This window comes from Heterocephalus glaber, unplaced genomic scaffold (genome assembly GCF_053883595.1).
Source record: "Heterocephalus glaber isolate CG9 unplaced genomic scaffold, H.glaber_assembly_v1.0 deba00001613, whole genome shotgun sequence".
In the NCBI taxonomy this organism is placed as follows: domain Eukaryota; kingdom Metazoa; phylum Chordata; class Mammalia; order Rodentia; family Bathyergidae; genus Heterocephalus; species Heterocephalus glaber.
Window position 1 is genome coordinate 3,394,933 of NW_028258384.1, and position 19,320 is coordinate 3,414,252.

Sequence of the window (19,320 nt, forward strand, 5' to 3'; positions counted from 1 at the left end):
TAAATGATTGATGTAAGGTAGTCATCTTTGCCTATCCTAAAACTAAAATTAGAAAAACAGAAAGTACTGCTCATAAGAGCTTCAAAGAAATGAGAGAATCACAGTCCGTTGTGTAAATGTAATGAGTAGAAATACACAATAAACCATCTAAGATATGGATGAGAAGCTGTTGCAAGACTCTTTTGGAAATTAGGACACTCAAATGTTGCCATTTATATGAGAAATTTACAAAACCAAGGACATGGAAAGGAAGTATGTATGGTCAGAAAAGACCTTAGAAGTTCTATGTTTTTATCTTGAGACGATCTCTGCCTTCAGAGAAAGTTTAGGTAAGTACTTAAGGAATAACAAGGAACAGAGAGAATCTGCAAAGACTTGTAGAATTCCTACAATTTGAGGAAACCCGTCAAAACATTAGCTGAACATGAAGTAAAGGAACAAAGACATCAGTGAACACACATGATAGGGAATATTCTTTGTAAATAATATTTTGAAAATGTTTTAAAATAGAGTACTACCACACAAAATAACAATAATAGAAACAAATGGAAGAGAGAATCTGATTTCCAAAGTTATCACATTATTGTATTCAAATGCCCAATTTTCAAGAAAACCACAAGGCATACGAGAAACTGGGAAACAGTTCATTAAAAGGAATAAAAACAGACAAAACCATCACAAGGAAACTCAGATATCATGCTTACTACACAGGCTTTTAAACAATATTGTTAAATATCCTTAAAAACTAAAGGAAAGCATTCAGAAGTAACAAAATGATATAGTCAAATGATGTAAGAGCAAAATGAGGACATCAATGAAAGATAGAGATTATAAAAATAAAACAGAAAATTTGTATCTAAAGAATATAGGTATCTGAAATGAAAAATTCACTAGAAGCATTCAACAGTAGATTTGAGCAGGTTGAATTGAAATTCAATTCAATGAACTTGAAGGTATGATAACTAAAGTTATTAAGTTGAAACAGACAAAAAGCAAATTAAGAAAAATAAGCAGAGTCTAAAGCATCTATTCTAAGAAATTATCTATTTAAGAAGACAGGCAATTCCAAAATCTTCAGAGTAGACTAGTAGGCTGGAGACAAAAGGATGAACTGATGATACAATTCAAGTCTGAAGGCTGTCAGCTGGAGTGCCAGGAGCGATCAGGTATTATACATTGAGTTCAAAGACTGTCAGCTGAATGAGTCACTCTTGTTCAGGAAAGGACACTCCTTTTGTTCTGTTCATGCCTTTAACTGATTGGATGAAGGAGACTCATCCAATGGAGGACAATCTGCTTTACTGAAAACCTACTGATTTAAATATTAACCCATCAGAAAAATAACTTTACAAAACATCCAGAAGACTAACCATGTATCTGAATACAATGGTCTTGGCAAGTTGGCACAATGATGAATTTTATGTTACATATATATTACTACAATTTTTAATTCAAAAAATAAAAGGAAAGTAGTCCATTTTGGTGAGGAAGTGGAGAAATTGAAAAATATTTGTGGAAGCGAGTATTATCCTGATACAAAAACCAAAGGATTTCAGAGACTAGAGGAGAATTAACTCCTAATTGGCCACCTCTGTGAGCACAAAGGAGAAAGGCTGCACTTCAGTATGATTGCATATTGCAGGTTCTAGGGAAAATTTAAGACAGCTGAGGTTAAGTTGTTTACCAGAATGTGTGTTAATGGATATTGGGAAGCAGAAGAAACCTGTGTTACTTTGATTGCTTCTACCCATGTTTAGGTGAATAAAGGTCAGATGAGCCAGATATGGAGGGCTCCTCTGCCTACTAAGAAACAAGAGAACCCTGACTGCCTCCATGCTAAATTGACTCTGTGTCTCTTTGTTATTCATCCTTGTTCACCCCTGGGTTACTGAGAATAAAGTAGCAGGTCTAGGTGCCAGGAAAAGGACAGCCAGATGGGTCACTTGCGTGGCACCCAAACATAGGGCTTCATACCTGGGCTGGGATACACAAGGATCCCACCAAAAAGAAAACTACAGGAGAATCTCCCTAGTGAACATAGACACAAAAATCCTCAAAAAGATACTGGCAAATAGAATGCAGCAAATCATCAAGAAGATTATATACCATGACCAAGTAGCATTCAATACAAGGATGCAGGGATAGTTTAACACATGAAAATCAATAAATGTAATACACCATATCAACAGAGCCAAGAGTAAAAATCATGAAATCATCTCAATAGAGGCAGAAAAAGCATTTAACAAACTCCAACACTCATTCATTAATATTTGTTTTGTATAGTTGGGGGCATTAATATTTGGTGCATATATATTTATAATTACCATCTCTTCCTCTTGGATTTTTCCCTTTACAAGGATGTAATGACCTTTTTTGTCTCTCTTAATTAGTTTTCATTTGAAATCTACTTTCTCTAAAATAAGATAGTTACCCCTGCTTTTTTCCAGGCTCCTGTCAAATGGAGAACTGTTTTCCATCCTTTTACTTTCGGTCTATGAATTTCTTTTTGAAATAGGTGCATTTCTTGTATACAGCATATTGTTGGATTTTGCTTCTTAATCTATTCTGCCAGTCTATTTCTTTTGATTGGTGAATTGAGGCCATTAACATTGATGGTTATAACTCATATGTATTGATTTATCCTTGTCATGTTATTTTCCTGTTGTTGGCTCTTTTATTTTTTATTTCCCCCCATCCCTTTAATTTCTTGCATTGCCTGATGGATTTGCTCTGTTGGGCCTCATGGAGTTGTGACCTTCATTGTCTTTTTTCTATGATATTGTTTAGAATTGTTCAGAGTGCTGGTCTGGTACTCATGAAGTTTCTTAAGTGTTCTTTGTCATGGAAGTATCATTTCCCCATCAACTCTGAAAGATAGATTTGCAGGATATATCAGTCTAGGTTGGAGGTTGTTTTCTTTTAGGGCTTGAAATACTTCACTCCAGGCTCTCATTGACTTGAGGGTTTGTATTGAAAATTCTGCCGTGATTCTGATGGGCTTTCCTTTGCATGTGATTTGTTTCTTTTCTCTAACTGCTTGTAGTAGTATTTTGTTCTTCTGTTGGGTTTCTGGGATCTTGATTGTTATGTCTAGGTGTAGTTTTTCTTTATCATGGCTAGTTGGAGTCCTATATGCGTCACTTATCTGTATGTCAAATTCTTTTGTTCTGTTGGGAAGTTTTCTGTCATTAAATCTGTGATCAGTTTTTTTTATGTCATTTGTACTTTCTCCTGCTTTTTCAAGGACTCCTATCAGTCTTATATTATTCTTCTTTGGATCATCTAGGAGCTGTTAGATCGATATCTTTTGCATGGTCACTGACCACCATTCTGTCTTCTATATCTGATATCCTGTTTTCAGATTGGCTCAGTCTGCTGCAAATACTTTCAACAGATTTTCAATCTTCTGGATATCTGTTTGAATCTGTTTCATGGATTTCATTTCTTTCCTATGTTGGGCATTCATGGTTTCCATTTCTTTTCTATGCTGAGCGTTCATGGCTTCCATCATGGTCCCGAATTCATCTATTTTTTAAATCTGTTTCTGTTCTAGAATCTCTAATCATGTCATTCATTCTGCTTACCAGCTCTGTAGTTATCTGGGAAATTATTTCTGTTTTGAATTTTTCTAGAGCCTCATTCACTTGTTACTTCCTGTGTTAGCAGTTCAGGGTGTCAAGGTGGTTCATTATCAGACTTTTCTACCTTGCTTTCCTCAGAATTTGCCTTGGGTGAGCTAGAAGTCTGGGTTTGCCACTTACTTAAGTGTCTTCTAATTTCTCTTTTTGTTGTTGGTACTGTCTTTGGTTTAATGTTGTTGGTACTGTTTTTGGTTTAATTCCTGGATTAATACTTCAATACTGCTTATAGTATGTAACTTTGTTGCTTGTATTTAGAACCCTTATGGAATGATTGCTTCTCAGAAGTGTCTTCCAGATACAGCTGGTCTTTAGGTTTTGAGTTTCTAAAGACTCTGAGGCAATCTTATTTTCAGTATATCAGGAAGGACAACTGATTAGATCAATCACAACACCTTAGCCCAGCTGATACAATCAGCAACAATAGCATCAAGCACAGCTTAGAAAATGAAAATTTGTGGTAGTTATTAATCTATCACCTTTAACCATGTGAATTAAATCAAAATTGAGGAGCAGCCCAAAATATGTTTATAGTGAATGAACTCCTCAATATAGCAACTTTACCCTTTGGGATGGGGACTTGGAGTTGGCAAGGGAGGGATAGATAGATAGAAGGATAGAGAAAGTTTAGAAGTGAGGCCAGTGGACACAGGAAGATCATGCAAACTCTAGGAAATTTTTGAAGACCAGAGGAAAAGAAAAAACAAAAGAACAAAGACAAGAACAGAACAATCTAACAGCCATAGGGAAGCTTGAAACTATATTCACTTTCCTTTAAAACTAATGATAATCAAGAGAAGGAAAAAGAAAAAGAAAGAAGAAATCTGAATTAGGACAGGAGCAGGAACAAAAAGGGAGATGAGGAACAACATGGGAGAGTGAGAGAGCAAGAGAGTGAGATAGAGAAAGAAAAGAAAAAAAGAAAAGGAAGAAAAAATGAAAAATTTGAAAAGAGAAGAAAAAAATTTAAAAAGATTAAAAATAAGAGAAAAAAATAATTTTGAAAATTAAAAATTAAAATGAGCCTCCTTCAGGGTAAGTCTTTGCTTTCACAATAGACAATGTGGGCAGCAGTGTGCAGATCTAAGTCAATTAGTCTCAGCAAGCCAGCAGCAGTCCCTGAGATTTAGGCTGATTTCTGGATGCATGGCCAAGTTGAGCTACCTGGCTTCCTCCTGGGTTGAACTCTGTAATGTTCTACTGCAGGTTCCAGCTGCCCTTCCCCTGAAGATAATCCAGGTTCCGATGGCAGGTGGTGATCCCTCCAACTTACCAACTACGGTGGTCTGGTGTGCCTTTATTGCAGAGATTTTCTTCACTTTTCCAGTGGGCTTCAATTTTCATCAAGGATCCTGAGAGAGGCCCTCTTTCTGTTGTTCACTTCTGCTCTATCTGCTGGAGCTCAGAACAATGGCCTTTATGACCCCCTGTGCCTCTGCAGTGTGGATCCAGATAGTAGCACAACCTGAAGCCAGAGGCAGGGGGTGGGATGGGGGAGGCATGCTGGAGTGGTGCTGCAGGTGCTTGCACGTCTCCACTCCTCAGAGGCCTGGGAGTGGAGGGGGCAGTGCTAATGGCGGGTGTGCAGCTCAGCTCCACACACCTCAGCTCCTCACAGCTCTGCTCCTTGAAGGCCTGGGGGGAGGCAGTGCTAATGGTCTCCAACACTCATTCATAATAAAAACTCTACAGAAAATTGAATTAGATTACCTTTATCTCAATCAGATAAAAAGCCAACTATGACAAACCAATAGTCAACATGATACTAAATGTTCAAAAACAGAATGCTTTCACTTTAAAGTCAGTCACTTTTATTCAATGTAGTTCTGGAAACATTAGCCAGAGAAATTAGAAAAGAGAAATAAATAAAAAGACAGGAAAGGAAGAAGTTAAATTATCATTAGTTGAAGATGAAATGATATTCTACATAGAAGTCCCCCAAAATTCCACCAAAAGACTTCTAAATTTAGTAACCAAATTCAGTAGCATAGCTGGATACAAAGTGAACACTCAAAAAATCAACAGAATTCCTGTACACAAATAACAAAATCATTGAGAGTGAAATTATGCAAACACCTTTCACAATAGCATCAAAAAAAGGAAATACTTAGAAATCTATCTAACAAAGAAAGTAAAAGATTTTTACATTGAAAATTACATTACTCTGAAAAAGGAGATTAAAGAGGATATGAGAAAATGGAAGGATATTCCTTGCTTTTGGGGAGGAAGAAACAACATAGTGAAAATGGCCATAATCCCAAAATTGTCATACAAATTTAATGCAATCCTGATCAAAACACTATTAGCATACCTCACAGAACAAGAGAAAACATTTCTAAAATTCATTTGGAATCAGAAGAGGCCTAGAAGAGCAAAAAAATTCTAGGCAACAAAGGCAAGGCAGGAGGCATTCCAATCCTCAACTTAAAATTATACCACAAAGCTACTGTGATAAAAACAACATGGTACTGGCAAAAAAAAAACCCTGAGGATCAATGAAAGAGACTAGAAAATTCAGAGACAATCTCAAATACACTCAGCCACCTTAACTTTGACAAAGGTGCGAAACATTTTCCCTGGAAGAAAAATGAATAGAATAAATGGTGCTGGCAAAACTGGCTTTCCCCATGTCAAAGACTAAAACTAGACCCATGTCTCTCACCATACACTAAACTAAAATCAAAATGGATCAAATATCTAAATATTCAAACAGAAACACTAAATCTGTCGGATGAGAAAATAGGTAGAACTCTTGAAGAAACAGGTGTAGGCAAAGACATCATGAACAAAACCCTGATCACATGGGAAATACTTCAAAGAATCAACAACTGGGATCTTCATCTTATTAAAAAATTTTTACACAGTAAAACAAATTACCAGTAGAGTGAAAAGACAACCCACAGAGTGGGAGAAAATTTTAGACAGTTGTTCCTCAAAGGACTAATATCTAAAACATATAAAAAATGTTTAAAAGACCCCCCAATTTAAAGGCCCAATCCAAAAATGGGCATCTGAGATGAATACACACTTCTCCAATGAAGAAGTACAAATTACAAATAAATATATAAAAAAGTGTTCGATATCACTGGTCATTTGTGAGATACAAATTAAAACAATGCTGAGATTCCATCTCACTCCAGAAAGAATGGCTGCTATCAAGAAATCAATCAAAAACAAATCCTGGTGGGGCTGTGGGCAAAAAGGAACATTTCTCCACTGCTGGTGGCAGTGGAGACTGGTGCAACCACTGTGGAAATCAGTGTGGAGATTCCTCAAAAACTAGGATTTGAGGGCCCATTTGACCCAGATATTATCTTTCTGGGTAACTTCCTGAAAGAATTTAACTCATGGTACCACAATGATATATGTGCACCCATGTTTATAATAAAAGTTTGTCATAGCTAAATATTGGAAACAACCCAAATGTCTATCAACCAATGAAATGATAAAAAAGATTTGGCTTTTGTATACAATGGAGTGCTACTCAGCCATAAAGAAGGATAAACTTGAGACATTTCTAGGTAAATAGATGCACCTTAAGAACATACTCTTAAGTGAAATAAATCAAATACACATGTGTAAATATGGCATTGTCTCTCTGTTGTGTGAAACAAAATGTAAATAAGAACCAAAATGTATAACAGATAATGTGAAATAGGAAGAAATTGTTCAAAAGGAAAGGAGAACTAGAAAGGGGAAGAGGGAAAAGAAGAAAGCTAAAAGAAAAAACAAACGTGAAAAGAAAGATAAATGGAAACAAAGCTTTTGTAAATAAGGAGAGTAAGAGGAGTTGAAAGGAGGGGATTAAGAGAAAAAGAGGAATGAAGATATATCATGTACAGGTACAAGTTCCCTATGATGAATGTGATCATTATGTATATTTAAATTGTACCAATAAAATCAATTTTAAAAAACTAATAGTGTTCCTGCACACCAATATCAAATAACAAACTCACCAAAAAGGAAATTAGGGAAACACTACCTTTGACAACACCTTTAAGAAATATAAAATACTTAGGAAATAACCTAAGCAAGGAATTGAAAGACCTCTACAATGAAAACTATAGTACTCTGAAAAAGGAAATCAAAGAAGATGTCAGAAAATAGAAAGATATCCCCTGTTCCTGGATAGGAAGAACCAACGATATTGACAATGGCCATACTTTAAAACTGTTATTTAGATTTAATTGAATCCCAATCAAAACACCGGTAACATTCCTTGCAGAACTGAAGAAAAAGTCCTAAAATCCATAATTCTGAGCAACAAGAGCAAGGCAGTGGGTATCACAATCCCAGACTTCAAGTTCTACTACAAAGCTAGAGTGATAAAAACAGTATAGTGTTGGCAAAAATAAAATAAAACAGACCTGAAGATGAATTGAACAGAATAGAAGATACAAAAACAACTCCAGGCACACTCATCTATGTTATCACTGACAAAGGGGCCAGATCACTTTGCTGGAGGAAAGATAGCCTCTCTAACACATGGTGCTGGAGAAAGTGGCTATTCAAATGCTAAAAGTTGAAACTAGAGCCATATCTCTCACATGAACTAAACTAAAATAAAAATGAATCAAAAATCTAAACATTAGAACAGAAAAACAATCTGCTGGAAGACAAAACAGTTAAAACTCTTGAAGATATAGGTGGCAAAGGCTATCTAAACAAAACCCTAGTTGCACAAGAAATAATACCAAGAATCAACAAATAGTATCACATGAAATTAAAAAGCTTCCAAATACCAAAAGAAACCACCAACAGAATGAAGAGATAACCTACATAACGGTAAAAATATTTTTCCATCTACTCCTCAAAGGACTAATATATAGAATATAAAAGAACTCAAAAAGATTAGACCTTCCCAAGTTTAAAGACCCAATTAAAAATGGACATCTGAAATGAAATTAAAAATGGACATCTGAAATACTTCTCAGATGAAGAAACATAAATGACCAATAAATACCTGAAAAATGTTCAATATCACAGGCCATTCAAGAAATCCAAATTAAAACAACATTGAGATTCCATCTCTCTATGCAAGGAATGGCTACCATCAAGAAAGAAACCAATAACAAATGCTGGTGAGGCTGAGATGAAAAAAAACCCTTCTCCATTGTTGGTGGGACTGCAAAGTGAGACAATCACTATGGAAATCAGTATGGAGATTCCTCAAAAACTAAAAATAATGATTACATTTGACCCAGAAATTCCCCTTATACTCATCTTCCCAAACAGTTAAAGATATCATACCACAGTGATGTAATCATAGATGTTTATAGAAGTTCAATTAATAATATCTAAATCTTGGAAGCAGCCTATATCCATCATCAGAAGAATGGATAAATAAAACATGGCATTTGCACAACAGAATACTACTTTGCCATCAAAAAGGATAAACTCAAGTCATTTGTACAAAAATGGATGCACTTGAAGACCATAATGTTATGTGAAGTAACTCAGACACATAAGGTTAAATATTGCATGCTTTAACTTAATTGAAAAACTCAATATATATAAAGTACAAAACAAAAGACAGATAATAAAAAAGAGAGAGAATAAAAAGGTATTTTAATCCATCATGGACAATGTATCTAAGAGTGTATCTTGACAATACAATTGCCTTACATGTTTTACATGATCTTTGGCCTATTAGCCTGGTTTTCATTCTGTATACATGATAATTAACTTTATAAGGTCTTACAATTAAATGAATCTGATGATAAAAAATAGAAGGGGGTGAAGGGAAGGGGAAAAAGAATTGAAATGTGTTATGTACATCTACCAATTCCCTACAATAAAAGTAATCCTTATATACTATAAATATGTACTAATAAACATAAAAAACCCAAATAGATTGCTATGTGTCAATGTTATAGAGGCATTATTCACAATAAACAAAAGTAGGAAACATCTCAAATGTCCAATGAAAGAATGGATAAACAAAATGTGATGTATACCTACAACCGAATAAAATTCAGCATTTAAAAGGAGTGGAATTCTGGTAAAAATTAAAACGTGAATGAATCATGAAAGTATCCTTGATAAAATAAACAGGCAAAATGGAAAATATTGTTTGATTTTACTTATATAAAGTGCCTGGAACAGGCAAATTCATAGAGGCAGAAAAAATAGTTTATTGCCAAATAGGCAAGTGGAAAATAGGAAGTTAACTGTTTCACAGGTACACAGTTTCTGTTTGGAGTCATGAAATAGTACTGGAAATGGATAATTATGATAATTTCATAGCATTAATTATGTATTTTATGCTACTGAATTATGCCCTTAAAATGGTAAATTTTATAGTCTGTATTTCTTGTATGCTGCTAACAGTCAAACCTAAGGCCTTCTATGTATTTAAGAAGTGCTTGCCCAAAATTTTGTATGTTTTGCCAGAATATGAAAAACATTTTTTAAAAGAGTATATGTATCAGGAGTAAGGGAGTGTGCATTGGAATGAGAAGAGCTTTTGGTTGGAAAATAAAACTTTGAAGTTTAAGACTTGAAAGTGCTTCTGGTTAGGACAGGGTACTATGCGTGCCAATAAGTGTGGGCTAGTAAAGTGAATTGAGATGAAGATAACTAAGGCAAGGAAAATAATGAATAAAAGGATAAGACTTTGGATAAGTCATTGTTGTAGACAATGAAGTTTCCAAAGATGACAGTTGTAGAAAAGAATATGATGTTTGAAAAGCACTTCTACTCACACATGTAGGTGAAAAACCAACTTAGTTTTGTGTAAAATAGGTTCCTTGAGAGTGGAAAGCAGTCATTGGTTCTGAATCTACACTTTACTTGTATCTAGTTCAAAATAAACTACAAAATCACACTGAGGAATCTTTCATTTCATAGACATGTAAAACTAAAGCAACTTTAGACACTTCATTACCATCTAAAGCTCAGTATTAATCCCCTAAACTGTATGTTATTAATTAATTTTATAAAATCTATAATTTGCTAGATCTTTGAAGATTAAGTTACTTTTCACACTAAAGGTTCCAACTTTTCTGGTAAAATAATCCTTTAGATTTTCCAAAGTCATTCCTGGAGGATAGCTATGGTTACATTCCTTGTCATGATGTGCTTGTGTGCAATAAGTGTAGCATTTTCAACTACTTAGATCTGCATTTCTCTTATGTTTCAATTCCTAATAACAATTATAAAAAAATTTGTGTAATTTGATATTCATAGAGTTGTGCCTATCATTAATGGAAATATATGTCAAACACATAGATATTTATTAACATGAGGTTATTTTTATACAAATACGTCATGTTCTTCTTACAAGTACTTTTGAAACTAGTGAATGTTGCTATTTTTATGGTATGAAAAATACAACTAGCTTATGCAGCTTTAAAATCTGGTACTAGTTTAGTCATGCCTGAAACTGAATCTGGGATGCCTTGTCTCTCACTTTTTTTAAGTAAGTGCAACTTTGAGAGTTTGAAAATGCAAAATCTATTTTTAAAGTCCTTTTTTGTGAAAATAAAATGTTCAAGCCAGAAAAATAAAAGAAATGAATATGATGGACAATTAGGCTCTAAAATTTTTTTAAGAGACATGAGAAGGATTTTTTAGAGGTAGATATAGGATGCACTCAGTAGCAGAGTACAGGTGCTTGGAGAAATGAGGCACAATACAGTTTGGAACTGGGGATCATTTATTTGTTTTGGGGGGGGAGTCTGTGGAATTAAATCAGATTCACTGACTCTCATCACAGAAAAATAATTTTCAGTATGCATCAATGAAAGAGGCATAACAAGGATTTATTAGAGGAGATATAGGATGCACTCAAGAGTGGAGTGTGGGTGCTCAGAGAAATGAGGCACCTAGGCTCTAAAATTTTTAATAAATGTTGAGTAAAGTACCGTATGATAGAAAAGAAGAACAAACAAACAGAAAAATGATATGAGCCTCAAATGTGATCTAGGAATAAAGAAGTATATTCTTAAAAACAGAGATGATCGTTGCTTATTCCAGTTCTTCTGGGGCAACACAAATTGATTTGTGCATGTGTTGTCCCATGAGAGTGTGATGGCAATTTTTGAAAAATTCTTCGCTTCACCAGCACTGTTTATTCATATTTAACATTACACTGGCAGTCTATTGATAGCACTACCAGCCTGTGACATGCTCCTTTACTACAGCAAAACTACATAGTGACCTATGATAGGATAAGGCCTCAGGATCCATAGGGAAAGAGGTCAGTGAGTTCAGCATGGGAGTGGGAGGTAGCAGGCCACAAAGAGGAAACTAAGCAGGGTTTCCCACTGGCTAGAATCTTCAGAGTTCTGTAGAAAGAAGATCACAATCTAAGTGCACAAGGCCTTAACATAACAGCCTTTGTTGTTCATGTTCTGCTGCCCACACTTCCCAATCCTTGGAGGCCCCGTATTTTCTATTAAGATACTAGCCTTGAGAGACCAGGAACTGAGGACTAAACATGGCTTAGTACAGGAGAAGCCACATTGGAGTGACCAAAAACACAGAACATCAACTAGAAACAATGGTAACTTGAGCAGGGAAGAGAAATATGCCCTGATACAAAGAAACAATTTGAAATAAAATGCTTGAAGATAAAAAAATCATACACATAGGAGTTAAAAAGAGGGGAAGCTAGGGCCAATTTGACACACTCCTGCTCTCACACACCCCAGGATCAGCCATTTTGAGCTTCCCCAAATATCTGCCTGGATCCAAGCAGCAGGGCAGAGTCTAGTATCACATGATAGACTGGAGGTGTATGAGCCCCTTTATCACAGCACCCTCTCTCCAAACATTGAGCAGACAGCAGCCTGGCAGCATTATCACTGGCACACTCAAGGGGCAAGAGATCAGGGAAAGGAGAGGCTCCCTACCTACCCACTTGATCTCAAACTCTGAAAGATAAATAAGTGATCACTGCCTGTTTCTGGAGTCATCATAACAGGACCTTAGGCACACCCAAGTCATTGCCAAGTTCTTCAAGTTTGTCTCATGATGACTAGGATATTTACCCAGCACGCAGTGCTAACACTGGTCTCCTTTGAGTCTGTACCCAGCACCCCGGGCTCTCTTGAGTCCACACCCAGCTCCCATGGTCTTGCACCACTTGAAGACTGGCCAGAGACTCTGTCGAGGCCTGTCACCAATCCTGGGTAGCCTGGGTTTCCACAAGAAGCTCCAATGTCCAGTGAGTCTCTGCTTGATGTCCTTGACCTCCATGGGCATGCATTCAGCACCAGGCATACTGGGTGCAATGAAGTCACCACCTTGCATATAATCAGAGGCTGGGCAGAGTAACTACCAGGCACATTAGGCCGGTCTTCTGCCTAGCTGTCAGCAAGGGCTAAAGGTCTGCTAACTGCCCTGTGCTACAGACACCCATGGGACAGCACCTGGTTCCCTGCACCCTTATTGGGCCTGCCAGCCAGAATCTCTAGACATTAGTCTTGGGTACACGTGGATCTCCTCTGCATCCCCCAAGGTGACATGGGCCTCCACTTGGTGTCTGGACCTGGTCCCACAAAAACTGAAATATACCAGCAATAGTCCCAAACCCACATAAATCCATGACAGGAGCTTCAGAACTCAAGGCCCCACACCTTCCCTGGACTCATACACCAGCTTAAATAGCTGCCACAAACACAGGATTATGGAGTGCCCCCCTTGAACTCAGTAACTTCCACACAAACTTACACACTATAAAAAAGGGGCAAAGAGGAATGTGAGTTTTAAGATTAAGACTAATGGCCCTGGAAGAAAAGACTCTTCTGGAAATGCATAGAAAATTTTTCTATTTTTTTTTCCTTCTTCTCCATTCATTTAACCCATTTTCTTTTTTTTTCTTTGTGCCTCTATTGGTATTTTTTTTTACTATTTTTTTCTTTTAGTGGAAGTTGAAATTTTATAACCCATTTTCTTGCCTCCCCCTATATAATATTACTTTGTTTCATTTGTTTGAATAGGTCCTCCATTTTTCTCTCATTCCTTCTCCCTTCTTTCCTTACTTTCATTCCAACTTGATCCTTCGGTATTTTTTCTAATTTTCTTTCCTCTGGTTTATTCTCCACTTCCTATTATATATGCTTCCTTAGTTGAGTTTCTCTGTTACTGTTACCTAATATGACTAATTTCCATTTACTACTCAATGGGAAATTTTATATCAGTCTTACCACATTCTTCACATTTTCCATTGCCCAATTTTTCATTGTTTCTTTTTTTAATGCTTCTATACCATTTAACTTTATAGTTAACTATATCTTACTATGGCTGAATACTGCTGTAAGATGAAAGGAAATAAAATTGTTCTATTGAGTGGATATTTACTGTACATTATTAACTGATTTGTCTTAGATTTTGTTCTCTATAGATCTTGTACCTATGGTTAAAAGTGCCAAAGCATTAGTTATTATATTGTCATTATCCAGTTCATGCTTGGTGCTATTTTTATTGATGATTTTACTACTTTAGCAAAGGGGACACAGATGCTGTGATCTAAATGGTTGCATGCCAAAACCTAGATCATCTGGGGGTCATAAATAACACAAAAATCCAGTAACAATGAATGGGGTTCTAGGCCAAACAGATTACAACCTTTCATCCCTAGTAAACATGGTTAGTAGGATACTGGGACAGACTCAGAGGCCAAAAGATAGCTATACCTAGAAGATATCTCTGAAACGTAATTATTACCTAAATAGGTCTCGATATTAGTAATAAACTATGCACCATAAGCAATTTGCAAGCCTCAACACAGAAAACAAGTTAGAAAAAACAGAAAATGAGAAAACATGAAAGCAAAATGCACCCCAAAACACCCAACTCCCCCAAAACCAATCCAGGGATTAGGGCATTGTTGGGGAAGAAATCAAAAGCCACACAGTTGAAATTTCTGAAATTGTAGTAACAGAAGCAACACACCAAATGAATAAGAGTCTTGATGAATTCAAAGCAGATATAATTCCACAAATAATTAAAGAGAAGTTAACCATAATGATGGAAATAGTTAGTGAATTTAAAGTATATACAGATAAAAAAAAATAGTGGAGCTAAGGAAAGACATGGAAACTGTAAATGCCCAACAGAGAAAAGAACTGAATTCCCTAAAACAGTACCAATAAGAAATCCAGGAGATAAAAATTTATTTAAAATATATGTAGCAGAATCAACAAAGGTGAAGGAAGAATATTAGACCTTGAAGAGAAGCAGGTTGATAGTGATCACCAAATGAGAAACTTCTTAAAAATACCAAAGGACGGGCCGGGGATTTAGCTCAGTGTTTTCGCCACCTGCTGCGCAAGCGCAAGGACCCGAGTTCGATCCCTGGTACAAAAAACCCAAAAAAACAAAGGACCATAAAAAATCAATACAACAGCTGCTAGATGATGTAAACATCTTTAGATTAATTGAAATCAGAAATTAGGATCAAACATAACTGTATAGAAGAGTCATGTCAGAAAGTCTCAAAGAAGATCAACTAAAAACACAGAAGATGAGGGACATACATTCTGATAAAAAAATCAGTTTGAAAGAAGAGACTTGTAGATAGAACAAAATGTGCATAGTAATTAAAAATAGTAGACAGGGCCAGGGATGTAGCTCAGCGGCACTGCACCTGCCTTGCAAGCACAAGGTCGTGAGTTCGATCTCCAGTGTCAAAATAAACAAATACGCTGGGGATTTAGCTCAGTGGTTCTGCCGCCTGCCTCACAAGTGCAAGGTCCCGAGTTTGATTCCTGGTACAAAAAAAAAAAAAATTGAACCAAAATAAACAAACAAATAAATAAATATTAAAATAAATAAATAAAAATAGTGGACATGACCCACAAGGGCTAGTCTGATGCACTCCCACTCTTGCACACTACAATAATAGCCATTTTGAGAACTTCCCACACAGATGGAGGGATGCAAGCAGCTTGGCAGAATCTAGCCTCACAGGATAGATTGGGGTGTGTGAGCCCCTTCGTCCTCATCCTCTCCTGTCCAAACATTGAGGATGCTGCACTCTGGCAGCATTTCAGTTACACACACCAGGGGAAAGTGTTCAAGGGCAAGAGAGGCTCCCTCGCAACTTGTCAAATCTCAGATTCTGAGAGTATAAACAAGTGATCACTGCTTGTGTCAGGAGTCTTCAATATTGGACTCAGGGCCCAAATCACTTCCTGGAGCCTGAAGTTTATGCCATGCCAGCTGGGACATTCATCTTGCACACAGAGCTAACACAGGTCTAGTTTGAGTCTGTACCCAGGACCCTGGTCTCACTTGAGTCTACACCCAACACTCACTGCCATGCTCCAATTCTAGACTTGCCAGAGACTCTGCCTGACACTCAGCACCAGTTCTGGGGAGCCTGGATCCCCACAGGGAGCTCAAATCCCATGCAGGTCTCCACCTGGTATACTTGGACTGCAGCAGCATACGTTCAGCACCAGGCACACTGCCCCTACCCTGGGTGCAGCAGTCTTTACTCTGCATTTTGCCGAAGTTCCAAGTACACTCTCTGCCTGACACAATAGGCCAGGCCTCTGCCTATTTAACATCAAGGGTTAAGGGTTTGCCTAGCTTTCTGGATTCCTGTGAGACACTGCCTAGTGCTTTGCAACCTCACTGGCCCTGACAGAATCACCCCACATTAGTGAAGGGAGCAGCTGCATCTCCTCTGCATGCCCTGAGGTTACATGAACCTCCACCTTCTGTCTGGAGCTGGTCACACAGACACCAGAATATACAACAGATACCCAGCATTGGCTCCTAATCAACAGAAATCCAGGCCAGGAGCCAGAGAATCCAACACTCCACACATTCCTGGGGCTGGTGTGACAGGTTGGAAAGTTGTAACAAACAGTGGCTTACAGATCGGGGGCCCACTGAGCTGAAAAATGTCCACACAAACCCACAAGCTATAGAGAGGGGCAAAGGAGAATGTGACTTATAAAATTAAAGACTTCAGGATCTGGAAGAAAACACTCTTCTGGAGATACATAGGAATTTCTTTTGCTTTTGCTTTTTTTCTCTTCTCGCTTCATTTAACCAATTTTTTCTCCTCTACTCGTATTATTGCTATTATTATCATCATTATCATTATTAATAATATCATTCACTATTGGTGGAGTTTGGAGTTGTATCAATCATTTTCTTATTTCCCTTTTTTAAATATAGCTTTGTGTTATTTGTGTCAATAGGCTCCTTCTTTTCTATCTCTTCTAGCTATCTCTCTTGCAGGCTGTTTCTTGAGTATTTCTTTTTATTTTCTTTTACTCTATTTTAATAGCCTTTAACTATTATTTATCTTTGTCCTGTTATCTAAGACTATAAATTTGCCTTTACTCCTCAATAGGAACTTTTGCATCAATCTTTAACCATCCTTCAATCTTCTATAGTTTAATTTTTCATAATATATTAATTGTTTTCTTTGTGTTCCCATAGCCAAACAATTTACCCTTATGAATTTGTAGATAATTGTATCATACTATAGCTGAATACTGGCGACCCCTGGAATGTTACCAGGAACCTCTGAAGTAGGCTCCAGTTTCCTACAGAGTGTATAATGCAAGCCTGAGGGGGGGAGACTAAAAAATGGAACTAAAAGAGACAGAAAGTGGGGTGCCAGGATGACGAATGCTGGTGCAACAAAGGCACTGGCCAGTCCAAGCACCAGGCACATTGCCCCTACTCTGGGTGCAGCAGTCTTTACCCTGCATTTTGCCAAAGTCCCAAGCACACTACCTGCTACATACAAGGGCAGTGCTATGTGCAAGGATGCGCAGTTTCTATGAAAATTAATGTAAATAAGGCTCTTAAAAGACAAGACAAGCCATTCTCTAATTAGGAACAGAATAGACAAAATATATGGCTATCATAAGAACACTGTCCTTCTTGTTAGAAGGTTTTAGTTGTGGGAACAGAATTTGAGTTCGAGTTACTCTGACCTTGGCATGTAGGATTTGGCTGGATTCACTTCTATAAACAAACCAGTTGGGGGGTTAACACTTTGTAGAATGCACTGCTCACAGCCTGCTTTTGGCATAATCAATATTGCAGTCCCCTGCAGCTGAATACTGCACTATTTTGAAAGGAGGTAAAACTGCTGTACTGAGTAGATATTTACTGTATATAATTCTGTTTATCTTACATTTTGCTTTATAAGTATAGATCTAGTTCATATGGCTAAGAGTGATAAAGGGTTAGTTATTAGAGTTTTTCATTGTCCAATTTTGATAGTCTTGCTTTTGTTGGTTATAACAATATTTCTGACTATTGGAAGACTATATCTCTTTCAAGCAAGGAGACATAGTTATCAAAATCAATTGGTGTACCAGGTATGCCAATATCCAGATTGGAGGGGGTGGGGTTATAAACACTATTAAAGTCTATTACCAAAGAACTGGATACTACACAAAAGAGGCCAAAACCTTTGGTCCGCAACACACGAAGTTGTTAGGATCCTGAAAGACACCCAAAGGCCAATAGCTAGTTAAACCTACAGGACATACCTGAAAAGTTCATGCTATTAAAACCAGAATAATTCTACTGCAAACTCAAGGACAGAGACCAAATCACTAAAAGTAAATAACAGAAGGGATAAATACTATCACTGGATATATAAAGATGAAAAGACTACTTGGGGAGGCAATATCTTACTAATAATGTTCATATAAACCACAAGTTCTACTAGACCTCAACCCAAAGTACCCGACAGAATAAGGAAGGGGAAGAGAGGATATACTATATATATATATATATATATATATATATATATATATATAATCTCTTATATCATGGATATACATACGCACATGAGCATGGGGAAGCAGGGCAACAGAAGATCCACGAGGTCTCCCAATTCTCACAATGGAGAACAAGGGATCACAAAAGGAAAGGAAAGCAAATACCAGGTATCAGAAATCTAAGAAAATTTTATAGAAGGGATGAAGAAACTAGATGAGTTCAAAGAGGAAATGAAGCAAAAGTTCACAGGAATTTAGCTAAGTATGATCACAGGAAATTTGAGATAAATAAATAAAAAACTGGATGAGCTAACCAAAACAGTCAAAAAGTTGAATGAGAGATTGAACAAAGATATAGAATCCTTGAAAAAACATCAGAGAGAAATACTTGAAATAAAAAGCTGTATAAAATTCATAAATTGCAGAAATTACAAATGTAAAGACAGTATCTGAAATTGAGGACAAAAGCGTCAATTATGATGAAGTCTTCAGAGAAACTACAAAGAAAATGAGAGAACAAGATAAGATCACTTGGCAGCTAATAAATGACAATAAGAAGATCAACAAAAAGCTATTTGGAGCAAAAGCAATTCTAGGCAACAAAGACAAGGCAGAAGGTATCATAATCCCCAACTTGAAATGACACTACAAAGATACTGTGATTTAAAAAAACCAAAGCATGGTACTGGCAAAGAACAGAGGATCAATGGGACAGATTAGAAGATGCAAAAATAACTCCAGACATACTCAGCCACTTCATTTTTGACGAAGGAGTCAAACACACTCACTGAAGAAAAGATAACCTCTTTAATAGATGGTGTGGGAAATATTGGGTTTCAACTTGCCAAAGATTAAAACTAGACTCATCTCTCGCCATGCATGAAACTAAAAACAAAGTGGATTAAAGATCTAAATATTAAAACATAAACACAATCTCCTGGAAGATAGGTTAGGTAGAACACTGGAAGATACTGGCA